This window comes from Rhinolophus sinicus, chromosome 18 (genome assembly GCF_057876585.1).
Source record: "Rhinolophus sinicus isolate RSI-liver-muscle chromosome 18, RSI-T2T, whole genome shotgun sequence".
NCBI classification, from domain to species: Eukaryota; Metazoa; Chordata; class Mammalia; order Chiroptera; family Rhinolophidae; genus Rhinolophus; species Rhinolophus sinicus.
Window position 1 is genome coordinate 59,835,309 of NC_142518.1, and position 21,930 is coordinate 59,857,238.

Below are 21,930 nucleotides of genomic sequence, written 5' to 3' on the forward strand. Positions count from 1 at the left end.
CAGATACCAAAGTTGTTAATTCCTATGAAAAGTGAAGAGAAGTAGCTGGACTGTAGGGAATGAAGTTACATCTATATAGCACAAAAGCACTTCTTCAGTTCAGCAATCACAATATGTTATAAGCCCACTACCTCCACTGGAGACAGGGTGATTCATAAAATCAAATGTATTATCTAAAAGTCCCTCCCCCTCCCCCCCTTTTTTAAGAGTTCTGTCTATTTGATGAAAAGATTTTGATTCAAAGGTGAGAGGATATCTATCAACCTACTCCCAACATCCTACAGGGCAAGCTGCAGGCAAAAATGTAACTGTGACAAATAGAAATCCTATATTAAAATAAGTGTATTTCACTTGTCAACTTTCTTCTTTCCTGTGGAGGGAATGGCCATATGGCCAAGGAGGCTTCAATCCTTGGAAGTCTTTACTTGTGAAAATAATAAAACTTAGCTAATTAAAATGGGTAACATTTGAATTTATACAACAGGGACAGACATTTGTGCCCTGAGCTTTAAAACCTATTACGGCTCTCTGTGCAGGGGAAAGGTGAAGAAAATGTGAGAACAGGCACACTGCTGGCTGGAGTAAACCCAAAATACCTTGCAGGAAGGGTGAGTGTACTTCATTTTGAAGGGACCTCAAGGAATGTTTTTCACTTATATAAATTTTCCTGACTAGATAGCACAGTTTCAGTATTCTGAAAACGCCTCTTTATCATGTTTTTAATAGAAAACAACCTCTAACTATCCTGTTGAACAAATGATATGGTTTTTTTTTGTCTTAAAAAAATCTAAAGATTAGATTTCAAAAGTGACTCTTTCCTATACAGAATGGAGAAGGTACAATGAGTAAAGATAAGCACCAATCAAGCCCAAACTCATAACTGGCAAACAAATTCTCCTGATAGTTGCTCAAAGCAATGGAGATATTTCCTGCTGGGAATTTATCAGGAAAATAGACAGTTCTGGAAGGGGTATAAGAGTTTTCCTTCCATGACCTATAGCACTTCCTTCCAAGTGCTATAATTACCCTGGTAGCAAGTTATATGCTTAGGGAAGCAACTCTTAATGAACTACTAGTGCATGATTGTAAGATGCCTTTCATTCCTGTGGCATTCTCTGGCTTCAGGTAACAAGACTAAGGGTCCCCTAATGTGACCTCTGCCTTAAACATCTGAACACCTGGGGGGAGCTAGCAAAATGTACCTGGTTGATAACTACTGCCTGTGTTGATTTGAAAAAAAATAATTTCAAATATTGCTGTTAAACTTATATTTCTAGCCCTGATATGAATCGCAGATATAGTTTTTTTAAATAATTATTTAACGGATGAATACATTTCCTGCTGTGACTCACAACCTCTTGACTTATGTTAACAAAGTGCGGCTGCCTGGCATTAGGTAAACCTGGATGCCTATATTGTTTCAGTATCAGTTTGAAAGCAACCAGGTTGTCTTGTGGGGGGGAGGAGAATAGGGAATAGATGGACTATTCAGAAACCTCATGATCTTTCCTCTCACAAGGGTTCCTGTCATGAGGGACTCAGCTCCCGCTCCCCACACAAGAACACAGGATATGGTGAGGCCAAAAAGGAACACCAATGGAGCCACAGATAGGGGAGTCATACCACTATATCCTCGCTGGTGTTTGGGTTGGAGACACAGGAAGCAGGAGCCGCAATCTGTCATCCACTTCTCTGCCAACCAACCAACTAACCCCCTAGTGTAGCTATGGCAATTATATTAGTGGCTAATGGCTAACCGGTAACAGCTGGTGGCCACCCTGCCACAGCGGATGGCCATCTAATAACTGAGCCAGCACCTTTCCACGTGAAGCCGAGAGCCTGGAAACTGCTCTCTGGGACTCTGTCCCCACACCCCACCCCACAGGGTCTCGCCTCACAATCTACGTGACAGGCGTCTTCCGCAATGGGCCCTGTGTCAGAAACCCAGCTCACAAGAAAAAGTTTCAGTCCAGTTCAAGTAATGTCTCAGGGAGTGTCCCTCAATGTCCACCTACTCTCTGGGTGCAGACAGGGCCTCTCAGGGTACAATGCTGGAACAATAGTGGTTCACAGCCAAGGTGCTTACATTTTCTCGAGGGTGGTCAGTCGAGATACAGGAAGCAAACATCTGCATGTACCCAAACAAGGGGTGTTCCTGCACTACAGTCTCTCTGGCGGCCAGTTGAGACACAGGAAATAAACATCCACCGGTTCCACTACATGGTGGTACGTTCCCAAGCAAACAGTCAAGCGGTCCACTAAATTAGGGATGGAAGGCAATTTCCCATAGTCCACAGTCATGCGCCAGGGCTGTGCATTGGATTCACAATGTGTACCCTCTCTGCAGGGCGAGGGCTCCAAATCCTCCCCAACCTGGGGTTGAGGGACGACCTTGACTTCACCTGCATCCTCCACCGAGGACTCAGCAAGCATTTCCTCCCGGGATTAAGTCCTGAACCTGGGCTGCCTCAGCAAGCACTTCCCAGCCCACAGGGCCGCAAGATCTTTGCTTTCTTTGGCCTATGCTGGCTGGAGAACCGTCCACATCTTCCCACCCCTCCATGGGGGTCCAGCTCTCCAGCAGCTGCTCCTCCTGGTCTTCCTGAGACTGAGTGTTCATACACACAAACTGCTCCACCGCCCTTCAGAGAGCTTTGGTCGGTATCATACCCTGCTTGCTGCGCCATGTGTCATGCAGGGTGTCATGCGGGATCTCAGCTCCTGCTCCCCACATAGGAACGCAGGACATGGGAGGCCAAAAAGGAACACCCATGGAGCCATAGATAGGGGAGTCACACCACTATATTCTCGATGGCGGCTGGGTTGGAGACACAGGAAGCAGGTGCCACAATCTGCCATCCACTTCTCTGCTAACCAACCAACCCACCCCACTTACTAGCTGCAATCCCACCGTCCGCTTATCTGCCAACCAAACAACCCCCTAGCCTATCCATGGCAGTTACATTAGTGGTTAATAGCTAACCGGTAACAGCTGATGGCCTCCCAGCCACAGCGGATGGCCATCTGATTACAGCTGATGGCCATCTAATAACTGAGCCAGCACCTTTCCATGTGAGGCTAAGAACCTGGAAACTGCTCTTTGGGACTCTGTCCCCACAGTTCCCCTTGAGACAAACAATAAAAACTAATCCAGAAAAAAAGCAAAAGTCATAGTGAAAAATAATGTTCTATTTCCAGTTAGGAAGAGTGTTTGTGAAATTGATGCATTGCCAACAAGTACCAGTCTTGGTGATGAATCATGTAATGCAAATATTGATTTAGAATCTAATAATTTAATTTGTTTTCCTTAGTTGACACATCTCTTCTTTCCCTTAAGGTAATCCCTGCTGTAACAGAGCAGGATTTAGGCCTACAGGCAGCAAAAGGCTTCCTTAGCCTAATAACTTACCTAGCAGTTGTTTACATTCCTGTTAGTTTGGAATTTACCACCTTCTTCCACAATTTCCAATTAAAGTCTCAGGTCCAGCTATTCTTGAATGACTGACCTTTTCCATTTCATGAAACTCCCCTTCCCTTGGGCAATTTCCATTAGAAGCCACTAGGAGGCAGATGACGCATAACACAGTCCCTGCTGGACTGTAAAAGAACTTACCAAATTGCTCAGGTATTTTAAGGAATTACTCTCGGACAGAATTGCTCATGGCTTTCTAGAGCCACACTAGGGCAGCAAATTTTTAAAGCATTATGCACGTGACAGTACTCTGAACTCCCTTTTGTGTGCCCTAATATAGTATTCAGTATCCTTTTTCCAGTTGTTTCCAAAATGACTTTGGGGTAGGACCACGGAGAAAATTCATCACTCACTCCTAGCAGTGTCTCAACTCACATAACCAGGAGTCTAAAACCCTACAGTATACCTTTACACAACTTCTCCCATAACTTTAAGGACTGAATAGCATATCTGGGATAAAGTTCTTTCCCATCAGAGACTGGGTATGATAAATATATGCAAAACCATGTAAGTGGAGGTTGCCACATGTATGAAAGTAAATGCCACTATCACCATCCACTCATGCAAGCGAAAACCCTACAAATCATCCTTAACACCCCCTCAGTCCATAGCCATATCTCACCACTAATTCCCATTGATTTTACCTTTGAATTAAACCTCGATTCTGTCCACTTTTTCTCTATTTCTGCCTCCACTACCCTAGTCCAAAGAACCATCATCAGACTACAACACAGCCTCAGCATCTTAACTTTTCTCCCTGTACCCACACTTTTCCATCACAGTCCATCTCCAATACTGCAACCAGAGTGATATTTTAGAAGCACAAGTGCTTTAATGACTTCCAGTTTTACTTAGGATGAAAATCAAAATCCTTAACCTGGTTTATGAAAGTCCTGCAAGATCCTGCCTAGCTCTCTAGCCTAACCTCCTTCTTCTTTCCCCCAAGGTTCTCTGTGCTCCAGCTGCAGAGGGTTCCTCTCAGTACACTCTCCAAGCTTCCTCATGTCTCAGGGTGTTTGCACATAGTGTTTCTTCTGCTTAGACTGCACTTCTGTACATTTCCCCTACTTTACCTTCTTAATTTCTACTCAACATTCAAATTTCTTCTGAAAGGTCCATTTTTGGTGGGTTATCTGTCTTGAATATCTTCCTCCCTGAAAAAAAGATCATGTCCCTTGATATATGAGGTCAGACAATTAAGATCACGAACTCAACCTAGAAAAAGTACTGTTAGCTTGGTGCAAAAGTAATTGCGGTTTAAAAGGTTAAAAATAATTGCAAAAACCGTAATTACTAAATACACAACTCAATGCTGAATATCACTACGCTCACCTCGAAGTACTCCCCTTGGGAAGCGATACACCGACGCCAGCACCTAGTCCACCCTTCAAAGCAATTTTGGAACTCTTTTTCTGGAATGGCCATCAGAGCTGTCGTTGTATTACCCATGATGTCCTGAATGTCATCAAAATGTCGTCCTTTCAATATTTCCTTTATCTTCAGGTAAAGAAAGAAGTCATTGGGGGCCAGATCAGGTGAGTAGGGAGGGTGTTCCAATACAGTTATTGGTTTACTGGCTAAAAACTCCCTCACAAGCAGTGCCGTGTGAGCTGGTGCTTTGCGGTGCAAGAGCCGTGAATTGTTGGCGAAAAGTTCAGGTCATCTAACTTTTTCATGTAGCCTTTTCAGCACTTCCAAATAGTAAAGTTGGTTAACTATTTGTCCAGTTGGTATAAATTCATAATGAATAATCCCTCTGATAACAAAAAGGTTAGCAACATCGTTGCAACAAGTTCACAAACTTAATTGTCACACCTCGTATATTATCACGGTTCCCTGTTTTTTTTCCTTGTTATTAACTCAGCTTTTAGTTATAGGTTTGTACACATTTTTAGATGAATATAAGCTGTGACGGGCCAGCCACCACGAGTCGATCAGTACCTGAATGGGGGAGTGGGAATGAAATAAAAGACACACACAAATGCTAATGCAGCCGGTCTTCAGTCATGCTGAAGCCCTGAGTTTATTATCTCTAACCAATATATACAGTTTGAGTACATGCAGTTAAACGAAGAAGATATGCATTATCTCAGTGAAAGTAAATCTTTCCAGCCTCAACCTTACTTTGACATAGAAAATACAAGGTCACTGAAACTCACAAAAGTAAATATCTCAAGGAGACAGAACCTACCAATTGTCCAGAAAGCCCTTAGTTTTCTGTGTCTGGGAACTGGCCGTTTTCACCACATTCCTCAGCAGCCGTTAGGCGCCTCTCAGATAAGGCAGAGACAATGTTATGGGGGCAGAAACCGAGCCAGTCTGCAAGGTTCAAGGCTGCAAGAAACCATGGCTCCCCACAATAAGCCCAGGACATAACCTATGTTTTAGTCACCACTTCATACCTAAAGACACATAGTAAACACTATGGGGATATGTTAAATGGGTGAACAGAACAAATGAATGAACAACAAATGTTGCTGTCCAAAAGGGGCCCCTAAGTGCTATGTGTTAATCTCTACTGAATTATGAATAAAATAATAAAATAGACAGATGGATGGCATATATATTTTTCCAACAAGTTCACCAGGATGAACAGGTTTTTAAAGCAGACAGAAGGAAAGTGTTACTGTTATTCTTACCATTTATTATTATTACAAATGAAAGCAAGTTTAGGGGTAAAAATAGGTTTGCCCTTTTTAGGGGATAGCAAGGGGACAGGCAGAATGTTGTTAATATGGAGGACTAAAACACAAAGTTAGGTGGGTTCACATTTTGGAAAACATTAAATGCTAGTTAAAGGGAATATAGCCCAGTGAGTCAAATGCCATGTATAAGCAAGTTAGAAAAACAAAAAAATACAATAGATTGCACTAGAAATAGAGAGCAGATGTGGTTAGTTGGTTTGAATTTGGCTGGTTTAAAATATGGTCACTTATTCATGACAGCCAAATACTGGAAACAACCCAGGTGTCCATCAAGAGAACAATGGTATATGTATATAGCAGAACAGACTACTACTTAGTAATAAAAGTGAACAGATTATTGATGAAAAAAAGTATTTGACAAAATTCAACACCCTTTCATGAAAAAACACTCAACAAACTAGAAATATAAGGAAAGTACCTCAACACAAAGGCCATACACGAAAAGCCTATAGTTAACATCATCCTCAGTGGTGAAAGACTTAAAAGCTTTTGTTCAAGGATCAAGAACAACAAAAGATGTTCACTGTTTTCACCACTTCTATTCAACATAGTCCTGGAAGATCTAACTGGAGCAAATAGGCAAGAAAAAGAAACAAAATGCACCCAAATTGGAAAGGAAGAAGTAAAATTCTAGCTGTTTATAGATAACATGATCGCATATTTAGAAATCCCTAAAGATTACACACACACACACACACACACACACACACACACACAAATTCTGTTAGCAATGTTGCAGTATGCAAAAATCAACACGTAAAGATCAGTTGTGTCTCTATACACTAATAATAAACAATATGAAAAGAAAATTAAGAAAACAACTCCATTTATAATAACATTAATAAACTATTTAAGAATAAATTTAACCAAGGAGGCAAGAGACGTCTACACTAAAAACTGCAAAACATTACTGAAAAAATTGAAAAAAAAACAAAAGGACATAAATGGAAAAACATCCCATGTTCATGGATTGGAAGACTTAATATTGTTAAAATGACAATACTGCCCAAAGGAATCTTCAGATTCAATATGATCCCTATCAAAATCCCAATGGAATTTTTTGCAGAACCACAAAAACCCATCTTAAAATACATGATATGATATGATATGATATGATATGATATGATATGATATATGATATGACATAATATAACACCAGGTGTTACATTAATTTTTGCTCCAAAAGACAGATTAGAGCTGGTTGTCTGGCTAGGTCTTATTTTTGGGGAAACACGGTATATAACCTCAAGGGATCCCAAATAGCCAAGGCTATCCTGAAAAAGAACAAAATTAGAGGTCTCCTACTTCCTAATTTCAAAACTTATTACAAAGCTATAATGCAAACAATATGGTGCTTGTGTAAAGACAGACATAAAGACCATGAAATAGCCCAGAAATAAACCCTCATATATACAGTGAAATGATTTTCAACAATCACAACAGTCTGTTCAACAATTGGTGCTAGAGAAACTGGATACACACATGTAAAAGAATGAAGTTAGACCCTTACTTACACTATATACAGAAAATAAAAATGATCGAAGACCTACATGTAAGACCTAAAGAAAAAAACACATGGGAAAAGCTTTATGATTTCTTGGAAATAACTTCACACCCATTAGGATGGCTACTGTAAAAACAACAACAACAACAACCAACATAAGTGTTGAAGAGAATGTAGAGAATTAGAACCCTGTGCATTGCTGGTAAGAATATAAAACAGTGCAGTCACTGTGGAAAAAAATATGGCAATTCTTCAAAAAGTTAAAAATAGAATTAATATATGAGCTTAGACAATTCAGTTCACAAACTTGTTGCAACGATGTTGCTAACCTTTTTGATATCAGAGGGGTTATTCATTACGAATTTGTACCAACTGGACAAACAATTAACCAAGTTTACTATTTGCAAGTACTGAAAATGCTGCATAAAAAAGTTAGACGACCTGAACTTTTCACCAACAATTCATGGCTCTTGCATTACGACAATGCACCAGCTCACACGACACTGTCTGTGAGAGTTTTTAGCCAGTACACAAATAACTGTACTGGAACACCCTCCCTACTCACCTGATCTGGCCACCAGTGACTTCTTTCTATACCCAAAGATAAAGGAAATATTGAATGGAAGACACTTTGCTGACATTCAGGACATCAGGGGAATATGATGACAGCTCTGACGGCCATTTCAGAAAAAGAGTTCCAACATTGCTTTGAAGGGTGGACTAGGCACTGGCATTGGTGCATAGATTCCCAAGGGGAGTACTTTGAAGGTGACCATAGGGATATTCAGCAATGAGGTATGTAGTAATTTTTCTAGGATGACTTCGCGAACTTAATTCTCAGACCTCATATGACCCAGCAATCTCATTTCTGAGTATATATAACCAAAATGATTTAAAACTGGAATCTCACAGAGATTTTGGTATGCTCATGTTCACAGCAGCAATATTTATAATAGTTGAGAGGTAGAATCAACCCAAGTACCCATGGATGGATGAATGGATGTATGGATAAACAAAAGGTGGTGGTGGTGGTGGTGGTGGTGGTGGTGGTGGTGGTGTGTGTGTGTGTGTGTGTGTGTGTGTGTATAAGTGGAATATTATTCCCTTAAAAGGGAAATTCTGTCATACGCTACCACATGGATGAACCTTGAGTATACATTATACTAAGTAAAATAAATCAGTCACAAGACAACTATTGTATGATTCCATGTATATGAGGTATCTAAACTAGCGAAATTCATAGAATCAGAAAGTAGAATGGTAGTTGCCAGGGCCTGAGGGGAGAAATGGGGAGTTGTTGTTTAATGGGTACAGAGTTTTACATTTGCAAGATGAAAAAGTTCAGGAAATTTGTTGCACAATTTGAATATACTTAACACCACTGAACTACAAACTTAAAAATGATTAAGACGGCAAATTTGTTATGTGGTTTTTTTTCACAATTAAAAAAATGAATTTACTAATAATTCAGAGAGCAAGTTAGCTGAATCTCAAAAATCATGGATCTAGCTCAAAACATTACTCTGAGTGAAAGAAGGCTTACACAAAAGAATGCATACTATATATTTGACCCCCTTTCCCCTCTTCTACTATCCTCCCTCTCCCCTTAAACTCTGGTAATCGCTACTGTTGTCTGTATCTGAGTTTTTGTGTTTGTCTTGTTTGTTTATTGCTTTCAGTTTTATATCCCACATACGAGTGAAATCATATGATTCTGTCTGACTTATTTTCCTTAGGGATTGATTGGGGAGAATCAAAGAGACCTTTATGGGGTGATTGTGATATTCTAGCTCTCAATAGGGGTTGGGTTATACAGGTATTACATTTTGTCAAAAGTCCTCAAGCATTATAGTTAAGGTCAGTGGTTGTCAATATGTAAATTTTACCTCTTAAAAAATAAACAAATATTGAAGTTTAGTTAATGATATACATGCATTCTGAGGAGTAAAATGCACTATCTGCAAATTACTTTGAAAAGCATTAAAATAAGATAGATTGGTCGATGGATAGAAGAATGAATTGATGTTTAGACATATGATAATGCAAATATAGCAACATATTAATTGGGGACTATAGGTGGCCGGTATATAGATGCTTATTGTATAATTCTTTGAAGATTTTCCTCTATAAACGTTTTCTTAATTAAATGTTGGAAAAAGTCATTTCCTTATAGCTTTCAGTTGTTTTACCTTGCTATATTCTATACTCCACTGGAAGTCCACTGAGGGTTGGGACTGTGTCTTACCTCTGCATTCCTGACATCTAGCATACTTGCATATAGTAGGTATTTTTAAATGTATATTGCATAAACAAATCCTAAGATGAATGATTAGTAAATGACTTTTTACTAATTTAATTTACAAGCAATTTCCTTGGTTCCTATAAGTATTATTCACTGCCTATTACTTGTCAAGAACTGTTACATATGAGGTCTGACAATTAAGTTCGCGAGCTTGTTTTAACGACGTTGCTAACCTTTTTTGATATCACAGGGATTATTCATTATGAATTTGTACCAACTGGACAAACAGTTAATCAAGTTTACTATTTGCAAGTGCTGAAAAGGCTGCATGAAAAAGTTAAACGACCTAAACTTTTTGCCAACTATCCGTAGCTCTTGCTTGACAACAATGCACCAGCTCACATGGCACTATCAGTGACGGAGTTGTTAGCCAGTAAACAAATAACTATATTGGAACACCCTCCCTACTCACCTGATCTGGCCCCCAATGACCCCAATGACTTCTTTCTTTACCCCAAGATAAAGGAAATATTGAAAGGAAGACATTTTGATGACATTCAGGACATCAAGGATAATATAACAGCTCTGATAGCCATTCCAGAAAAAGAGTTTCAACATTGCTTTGAAGGGTGGACTAGGCACTGGTGTTGGTGCATAGCTTCCCAAGGGGAGTATTTCAAAGGTGACCATTGTGATATTCAGCAATGAGGTATGTAGCACTTTTTCTAGGATAAGTTCATGAAGTAAACTGTCGGCCCTTATACTTTCCCACATTGCCTCAAGTTTCAAACTGACCTATGGTTTATGTCAATTAAATTTTACAAGTAAAGCAACTGGGACTCTGAGAAGTTAAATAATTTACCCAATTACTGAACCAACAAATGAAGGAGTTGGGAATCAGTTCCTATCTGACTCCAAAATCCATGCTCTGAACCACTTTAGACTGCAAACTGTTTCTGAACAGTAAGTAATTCGTGTTTCCTGATTCTTATGTGCTATGCACTGCACTAGGCACTGAGAAAAGAGGGGGAAAAAAAGGTCCATGGACACGGAGGAAGACACAAATGTGTGGCAGGTAAATGTATGTGTCTAGATAAGTCCTCATACCACACATACTGCACATAAAATCTTTCATGAAAGTTTCAGGGAACTGTGTAGGAATGATTGAATTATGTGCCCTCTCACTACACACACACACACACACACACACACACACACACACACACACGCACACACACACACGCTTCCCAAATAACAGCTTTCATCAGCCATGAAAATCAAAGAAAAAGCAGCCTTCTCTCCTCTAGCTATTCTGGAGCCTTTGGGGCTGGCACTGGAGTGCATTCTTTTGCAAACGATTGCTTTGCCTCAGGAGAGAGATTAATTGGTTTCCATGGTCAGCTACTTTCTTAAGAGAAAAATCTGTCAAGAGAGGAGAATAGAGAAAGCAAAATCTTATGTGTGCATCTTTTTTCAAAGCAGTATTGAGTACTTTGAATGAAAAATTCTGTGTGACAAACTTCTTATTCAGCTTATCCTTCAGAAAAAGGAACTTCGAACTTGGAATCTGGTCTGTTACCTTCTGAAGCCTCTAAATGGGTAGTTTTCTCAAATTACAATACATTTTGTTATAATAAATTATAACAGCTAGAATTTATTGAGCATTTCCCACAGGCCAGTCCCTATACTACAGGTTTTTTCATGACTTAGCAATGTAATTGTCACAAGAATATTATGAGGAATGCACTATTATTATTAATCCCATTTTACAAATGGGGATGTTTCAGAAAGGTTAAACAACTTGCCCAGTATCACAGGCCAAGGAGGTAGAGCCTGTGCTCCACCTAGCCCTATTGGATTTCAGAGTTCATGTGCTCAACTGTTCTACTATAATTTATTCTCATCCTATAGGAAGAAGAAAACCAGAGAGTCACCCTAACAGAATATTAAGCAATAGCAAGCAAACTTCAGCCAGGAGAAACATCTTAGATTCCCCCAATCTTTCTTCCCCTACCCCCATTCTACCCTACTGCTCCCCTTCCTACAGTCCCCCTACCCCATGTTAAGGACACAGCAAGAAGACTGCGCTGTTGGAAAGCCAGGAAGAGAACTCTCACCAGAACCCCATCATGCTGGAATCCTGATCTCGGACTTTCCAGGATCTGTAACTGTATGAAATAAACATCTGTTATTTAAGCCACTCAGTCTGTGGGATTTTGGTATAGCAGCCTGACCTAAGACAAATGTTTCCATCAGAATTTATTCATTCAGCGATTCTCTATTACAGGAGTTTTGTTCAATAGGGAATTTTTATTAACCAATGGTATGCACTATAACAGAAAAGCTGGAAAAACCAGAAACAGTGCCCAATACCTGTATCATCTTTGTATTTATTTAGAAATGTATAGATCTCTTATGTCTACCACTGATTTTCAGTTTAAAAGTGAACATACCTGTTATTATTTGTCTTGTTGATGACAGCCATTCTAACTAGTGTGAGGTGATATCTCATTGTGGTTTTTATTTGCATTTCTCTGATGGTTAGTGATGTTGAGCATTTTTTCATACGTCTATTTGCTATTTGTATGTCCTCTTTGGAGAAATGTCTATTCAGGTCCTCCACTCATTTTTTTAATTGGGTTGTTTGTTTTTCTGTTGTTGAGTTGTATGAGTTCCTTTGATATATTGGATATTAGCCCCTTGTCCAAGGTTTTGTTTGCAAAATCTTCTCCCATTCGTTTGGTTGCCTCTTTATTTTGTCAATGGTTTCTTTTGCCATGCAGAAGCTTTTTAGTTTGATATAGTCCCATTCATTTACTTTAGCTTTTACTTCCCTTGCCTTTGAAGTCAAATTCATAAAATCCTCTTTGAACCCCAAGTCCATAAGTTTAGTACCTATGTTTTCTTCAATGCAGTTTATTGTTTCTAGTCTTACATTTAGGACTTTGATCCATTTTGAGTTGATTTTGGTACACAGTGACAGGCTGTGGAGAAAAAGGAACCCTCGTATATTGTTGGTGGGAATACAAACTGGTGCAGCTGCTATGAAAGGCAGTGTGGAGGTTCCTCAAAAAATTAAGAATAAACATGGAAACAACAAAGTGTCCTTCCATAGATGATTGGATAAAGAAGATGTGGTATATATACACAATGGAATACTATTTTGCCATAAGAAAAGATGAAATAGTGCCAGTTGTGACAACTTGGATGGATCTTGAGATTATTATGCTAAGCAAAATAAGTCAGACAGAAAAAGTAGAGAACCATATGATTTCACTGATACGTAGTATATAAAACTGTAAACAACAAAGGAACAAGACAAGCAAATGAAGAAACAAAAACTCATAGACACAGACAATAGTTTAGTGGTTACCAGAGGGTAAGGGAGGATGGGGGTTCTAGAAGAGGGTAAAAGGGATCACATATACAGTGATGAAAGGAGAACTGACTCTGGGTGGGCAACACACAATATGATATACCGTGTTTCCCTCGAAAATAAGACCTAGCCGGACAATCAGCTCTAATGCATCTTTTGGAGCAAAAATTAATATAAGACCTGGTCTTATTTTACTATAAGATTGGGAATATAATATAATACAATATAACATAATACCAGGTCTTATATTAATTTTTGCTCCAAAAGATGCATTAGAGCTGATTGTCTAGTTAGATCTTATTTTTGGGGAAACATGCTACTCCGAAAATAAGCCTCAGTTAAAATCATCAGCCAGACAGAGACGCATTTAGTACATTATGACGATGTTCAAGAAGAGGGCATTACTATTTGAATAAATGTAGATTGTTACACATGAAAAAATAAGACATCCCCTGAAAATACACCCTAATGTGTCTTTTGGAGCAAAGATTAATATCAGACCCAGTCTTATCTTCGGGGAAATATGGTATAAAACCCGGTCTTATTTTTGGGAAACACGGTAGATGATGCATTACAGAACTGTATACCTGAAAGCTATGTAACTTTACTAACAATTGTCACCCCAATAACCTTTAATTTTTAAAAAAAAAAGTGAATGTACCTATAGCCAAAACAATCTGTGGTGTTTTTTTTAATTAAAATTTATTTGGGTGACAATGGTCAACAAAACGACATAGATTTCAAGTGTAAAATTCTATAACACAGCTATATATTGCATTCTATATATTGCATTATGTGTTCACCCCCCACAGTCAGTTCTTCTTCCATCACCATATATTTGACCCCTTTACTCTCTTCTACCATCCTCCCTCCCCCCTTACCCTCTGGTAACCACTAAACTGTTGTCTGTGTCTATGGGTTATTATTTCTTTATTTGCTTGTCTTTTTCCTTTGTTGCCTTCAGTTTTATATCCCACGTGAGTGAAGTCGTATGGTTCTTCACTTTTTCTGTCTGACTTATTCCACTTAGCATAATGATCTCAAGATCTATCCATGTTGTCACAAATGCACTATTTAATCTTTTATTAACCAAAACAATCTTGATAAAGAACACATTGGAGGACTCACACTTCACAGTTTTGAAACCTACTACAGAGCTATAGTAACCAAGACATTGTAGTGCTGGCACAGGATAGATATATCGATCAATGTAATAGAATTGAGTCCAGAAATAAATCTACATATCTACAGTCAATTTGTTTTCAATGAAGGTGCCAAGACCATTCAATGGGGAAATGAATAGTGTTTTTAACAAATGGTTGTCAGACAACTGGATATCTTGCTCAAAAGAATGACATTAGGCCATGCACCACACACAAAAGTTAATTCAAAATGGATCACAGACCTACATGTATGAGGTAATACTATAAAATTCGTAGAAGAAAACAAGGGAGTAAATCTTCATGGCCTTGGGTTATACAATGGTTTTATTATACAACACCAACAAGTTTACGTGACAAAAGAAAACTTAGATAAGTAAAACTTCATCAAAACTAAAACCTTTTGTGCTTCAAAAGACATCAGCAAGAATATGAAAAGTAAACTCACACAATAGAAAAAAAGTATTTGCAAATCATATTTCTAATCAGGGACTTTAATCCAGAATACCAAGGGTGCCAAAAAAATGTATACAAGTGGACACTTTGGTTAATGTTGCTCAAGCAATAGTTTGCCATAATCAGAAGTGTCTGGATGCCTATGGTAATGACTTTGAGCACCTCTTATAATTGCAGAAGTCACACATGACTTGTATGCATCTTTTGTGATCAGTACATATTGAGTATAACAATTTTAATACAGTTTACCTTTCTTAAAATGTGTATAATTTTTTGGCACCCTCTGTATATACAGAATTCTTACTACTCAGCAATAAAAAGATAAATAAACCAAACAAAAAGATGATCAAAGAGCCTGAGTAGGCATTTCTCCAATAAAAAAAGACATAAAAGTATCCAAGAAGTGCATGAAAAGATGTTTAACATCATTAGATGTCAAGAAAATTCAAAACAATACTGAAATACTACATCGCACCCTCTAGAATGGCTGGACTCAAGAATACAAATAATAACAAGTGTTGGCAAAGATACAGAGAAACAGATCCTTCATATGTTGTTGGTGGAAATATAAAATGGTGACATCACTTTGGAAAAATGTTTGGTACTTCCTCAAAATGTTAAACAGAGAGTTACCATATGACCCAGAAATCCCACTCCTAGGTATATAACCAAGTGAAGTGAAAACATATGTACACTCAAAAACTTATACATGAATGTTCATAGCAGCATTAATAATGTCACAAAAGTAGAAATAAGCTAAATGTCCATCAGTTGATGAATGGATAAATAAAATGTGGTATGTCCATACAAAGGAACATTATTCATCAGTAAAATGAAGGACTGATACCTGCTGCAAAATGGATTAACCTTGAAAACACGCTAACTGAAAGAAGCGAGTGACAAAGAACCACGTATAACATTTATACCGAATGTCCAAAAGAGGTAAATCCACAGATGATGGGAGTTGTTGGCTGATGGCTAAGGAGTACGGAGTTTATTTGGGGCTAGTGAAAATGTTCTAAGATTAAACTATGGTGGTTGCACAATTCTGTGAATATACTAAAAACCACTGAACAGCACATTTTAAATGAATGAATTTTATGGTATGTAAATATACAAGGATTGATCAAAAAATATGGTGAATGTTTAAATTTTTAAAATTACAATAAAAAACACATTGCCATTAATCCCCTTCTAAATATGCCCCCTCACTTTGAACACACTTATCCCATCATTCTTGTCAATTTCTGAAGCAGTTCTGGAAGTCCTCGTTTGTGTCTTTAGTTATGCTGTTGTAGCTGCCTCAATGTCCTGACTCGATTCAAAACGTTTATCTTTCATGGTCATTTTGACTTTAGGGAAGAGCCAGAAGTAGCACGGTGTCAGAGCTGGTGAATACGGTGGATGAGGACACACCATAATGTTTTTATTTGACAGAAATGGCTGTACCAGAAGCAATGTGTGACACGGAGTGTTGTCATAATGGAGGATGAAACTGTTTATCCATTTCTCAGGCTATTTTCTATGCACATCATTTCTTAAACACTCTAATAAGCCCTTATCATATTCAAAGTTCACCATAGTTTTCCTGGGTATAAACTCAGCATACACAATTCCATCAAGGTTAAAAAACACAATTTAACATCAGCTTGATGCTAATTGATTGACGAGCTTTTTTTGCACCAGGACAACTGGGTGATTTCCATTGAGAACTCTGAACCTCGGTCTCAGGATCATAATCATACACCCAAGTTTCATCTCCCATGATGACATGTCTTCAAAAGTTTGAATCTGAAGCAGCACGATCACGCAACTACAATGAAATTAACAAATGATCTTGCTTTTGTCGACAGTCAAAATGCATGGAGCAAATTTCACACTCACTCCCCTCATGTTCAAATGTGTTGCTAAAATGCTTTGAACAGAACCATAAGAGATGTTCAGATCCTCAGCAATTTCCCTAATAGTCAATCACCTGTTTGATCGAATCATTTTCTTACTCTTTCAATATTCTCTTTGATATTGAAGGATGTCCTGATGTCTCCTCATCTTCAATAGATTCACAATCATTACAAAATCACTCAAACCACTTGTAAACCATCTTACTGCAGCATCACCATAAAATAACTTTAACATTTCATGTGTTTCTTTAGTACTTTTTTGCAGTTTGAAACAAAATTTCATGTTAATGCTATGTTCGTGATCCATGATTTACGGCACACTTAAAAACACACCTTCTCTCAACTGTAGCTCACACCCAACCGACTGCATTGAACAAGTTGAAACTTGTCAGACATTGTCACTAAGTTTTGATGCTCCGCTTCTCATATTGAATATCCCTGCCTTTCCATTGGATGGCACCTGGCAGCTACATTCACCATATTTCCTGATCACACCGCAAAGATTTGAAAAAAAGAATAAAAGTGAAAATACACTAAAGTTTTCTTTACTTCTCATTTTTCTTGTCACTTAATCTTTAAATAAATTAGACCTGAGCTCATTTTTCAAAAATCTCATATTGTCTGTCACATTTAATTGACTTATCTTTTGTCACAATAAGGCATAGAATAAATGAACACTAAGTGACAAGCTAATTTTTAGAGAAAAGAAACTGTGATTACAAACATGCTAATTCTTTATCACTGTACAAAACTGAATAGGACATATCCTCAACTGAAGGAAGTATATTTTGAATTATACCTGAATATAGTTGACTGGAAATGGAAAATACTTGGAGGTTATCTTATGTTACAAAAAAATGCATGTATACCCTTTGGAAAATATAGCCCTAAACACCCTTAAAATTTTCTTTTAGGAAGAATTAATTATCCATAGCCATGGTGCACCACAACCTAAATTAAGATAGCCTTAATAGAAGTCCTCTTTCTCCTCTTCATCTTTTACTTCCTCCTCTTCCTTCTCAGTAACTGCCACTTATGGAGTGCTTGCTATGTTCTTTAAGAACAACATCTCAGGGGATCAAATATATGGTGATGGAAGGAGAACTGACTCTAGGTGGTGAACACACAATGCAATATATAGATAATGTATTATGGAAAGGTACACTTGAAATTTATATAATTTTACTAACCAATGTCACCCCAATAAATACAAAGGATACCACCTCATAATCTCATTCTGCAACTGCCAATGAGGTAGGTACCATTATCATCAGCATTTTACTGAGGAGGTGCAATTCACCTCACTGCCTAAATTCACACAGCTATTAAATGACAAAATCTAGAGTCAATCCCAGACCAAATGACTTCAAAATGAATGTTTTTAGCCACTGCCTTTCCTGAAAGGAATGGGGTAGCAATGCATTTGGGCAAAGTTACTAGTTCTATTGTCATTACAAAGACGTGCAATGAATATTTCATCTGTAGGGAGTGAATCGGATAAAATCTATTCACATTCTGTGACTTACACAGGTCCAAAAAGCCTTCTTGCTATCTCTGGTATTTAGCCCATTTGCTTCTGTTTTACTAATTTTGACTAATTTTTTCCATGTGCATGGAGAATGTCTCCTTCCCGGGCCCAGCTAACCATGTCCTTACCTTTCTTCATTTTGTACCTTAAAGAAACCTTGTCCAAAAAAGATTTTGTGAAACAGATCACCCTACTCTGCCAGCACTACCCTAAATCTGAGTGTTTACCCAGACTTTGCATTTATTAAATAGTATAGTGGTTAGAAAGATGGGCTTCGGAGCTCAACCACCTGGATTTGAATCTTCATTCTCACAATCAATAACTTTATAACCTTTGGGTGAGGTACTTAAAATTATTTGTTAGGTCTCCCACCTGTGAAATGAGTATAGCAGTAGCACCTACATCATTGAACCGGGTGTTGTGGTGATCAAATGTCTTATTCATATAAAGCATGCAACACAGCATCTGGCATATTGTAAGAGCTAATTAAATTGTAGCTATTATTAACTTACCTTAAAGAGGTTTTTTATTCTTTATCCCCTATATTCTGCATTTTCTCATCCCCTTGGTCTTCTGTCCTTCAACCTTCCCAGGAACCATGCAACCCAGTATAAATGCAGCAGCAACTAAGGAGAACAAAGGATCAGCTTTTCTCCCTGTGTTGAGAGAAGTACACTGGGAACATTCACTCATGCTTGATAAAGAAGACACTGACCAGAACGACGAAGATGTCCATTAAGCAAATGTGCTGTCCTGCAGCTGTTGCTTTCAAGGCAAGGGATGGTGGATTCTTCGATTAGCATAGGGCATTAACCAGACAAAGAAAATGATAGAGATGGCTCCCTAACATTAAGACCATGAGAAAAATGCTTCTCAAGTTTTCTCCTGACCCTGACAATTTTCCTGTGGTTGAGGTAATTGAACTTTACTTAATTCCAGAGTAAAATATTTCAAAGTGGCATCTCCCCTCCCACACTCAGAATGCATTATCTAGAGTAGACTGATGATCCTTGCTGTACTTTTGATAAATTCCCCAGTCAGCAGAAGTAATGTTAATGAAACATGAAGAGTCAACATTAATTAGAGTTAATGAAAAATTAAAACTCTCTTCTCATTACTATGTGTGTCTGACATTTTGCCCTCACTGAAATATACAAGAAAACTAATTAATGAGTTTAATGCTGCACTTTCCTTTTACTTCATTCTTGAAATGGATTTAGCAAAGACTGTCAACAAGTCCAAATCAAATATTCTCATCTTGAGGGCATTTTTCAGCATGGAATTCCTACCTGGGATTTATCCATTCCCATGTAAGTAATGCCCAAGGTGGGGTGGGAAACACATGTATGGTAGGATAGCTATGGCCTAGAAAGTCACTCTGTCTACATACTAAAGGGAAGTCCTTTCCTATCTTCTGCAGAATTATTGTCATCGTTTCATCCATTTACTTACAATCTCCATGAGAGTACACTGGAAATATTTAACAAAAATGCAATTTTTAAAATTCTTTGTTTAAAGAAATCCAAGATATTTTGCTGAGTGAAGCAGAAGAGTGAAAGGATTTTCTCTAGACTTTTTTTCTACTTTATCAATTATGTACTCCAGCATGATTTCTGTTATGGTTATTAAGAGAATTCCACTGAGGATACTAAGATTATAGTAATCACCAATAGGTTAATGATTCTATTACTATATGTTTCTATTACAAAGAGAGTTATAAATATACTCAGTTAATAATCACAAAAACAATTCTCTAAATATAATCTAAACACATATTCCTTTCGGGCCATTCCTCACTGACCATATGTCATGTTTATTTAGGGGGCAAAAAAAAGTACAGCTTAGCAAGCAAGAAACAACTATTTACTTGTAAACTTCTTTATCTTAATTGTTTTTATAATTTTATCTATTCTTCTTCTTTGGGCATATCTTAATTCATTTGTATTCTCTTCTTCAATTATTTTTACTGACCTTTTGTTGTCCGTGTGGCTCATTTGCATTCATCCCTAATTTATCCTAAACACATTTCTATTTTTATATTCTAATCTTCCTGTTCTTCATTAATGGTTTCTTGTGTCAAATAAAAACAAATCCAGACTTACGTAAGAATAAACTTTTTACAAGAAGACTAATGCAGTAAGGATAATGCTCCAACTTCACGATCTGCAAGTGTCTCAAAATCAAACAGAAAAAGGCTTCTATAGGGAGGAATAATCAAGGCAAACAAGAACTCTTGAGGAGAAATTAGTCAAAGGAGTGATAGTGAGCAGACAGCCTGTTCAGGGTGGTCTGACAGGGAATGTTTCTCACTGTGGTTAGCCCATTTCAATTCTATGGATGTGCTGTGTATTAGGGTTCTCCAGAGAAGAAAAACCAATAGGAGTATTTAGAGAGCGACAGATATTTTAAGGAATTGCCTCACATAATTGTAGAGGCTTTGTAAGCCTGAAATCTTCAAGGTAGCCAGGGCAGGATGCAGACCCAGGGAAGAATTACAGTTCATGCCAAAGGCAGTACTCTAGCAGGATTCCTTCTTGCCCAGGGGAGGTCACGCTCTGTTCTACTAAGGCTTCAATTGACTGAATAAGCCCCACCACATTATGACCGGCAATCTGCTTTACTCAGTCTAATAATTGAAATGTTAATCTCATCCAAGAACGCCTTCAGAGAAACATCCAGAACAACTTTTAACCAGCCCAGCCCAAGTTGACACATAAAATTAAGCATCACATGCTCTTAAGGGGGAATATTTTATATTTTAGTGCTTGTTCAGACTTGGGGGAAGCCAAAGACTTGGGGGGAGCCCACGGAGAAAAAAAAGTCTTGATTAAAATTTAGGCAAGATAAAGCAGAGGGTTAGAAATGTACATTGTGAGCACTTGAACATGTGTTTTTCTTCAAACTTCAGTTTCCTGGATATGTTTGTCAGATTCAATACAAGCTGAGTAAGTACTTAAAAAGACCAGATGTTTACTGTCAGAATTAACAATTCTAGCTTCATCTCCTGACATTAAATAAAAGCTCTGGAAGAGTTCACTGGGGAACTATTTTGAAGGGAAGTTATTTCAGAAGGTTAAAGAAATTAAAACATAAATAGATGTTTCAAACATTCAATCAAAGGAAAAGGCTCGAAGAGTTTCAAAGATCCCATAAACTAGTAGTGATATCAGATGTCACATTTCCTTGAGGATCAAAATGCTTACACATTCGACAGTTGTGTCTTTACCATAGGCTGGCACTGTACAAAGCGATGACAATTCACATAAGGCTGAACACCTGGAGACTCTTCCCTGATACTATAGACATTACAATAACAGTAGAGAGAGAGAGAGACATAAGTATGTCACACAACTCCGTGTCATTTGACTGCCACAAAAATTTAAGTTGCTTACTTTCCTGTATATGTGTGTAAGCATGTATATAAAGACATAAAATATATGCCACCAATTGTTTTATCTTGCAAGTCATTCAAGGTGTCATCAGTATAAACTCTTAACTTTGAATTACAAAACTGTTCACAAAGCTGGAAGAAAAAAAACTGTTCTTTCTTTTAATTATATCTTTCCTGTCTTTAATTATATGAGCT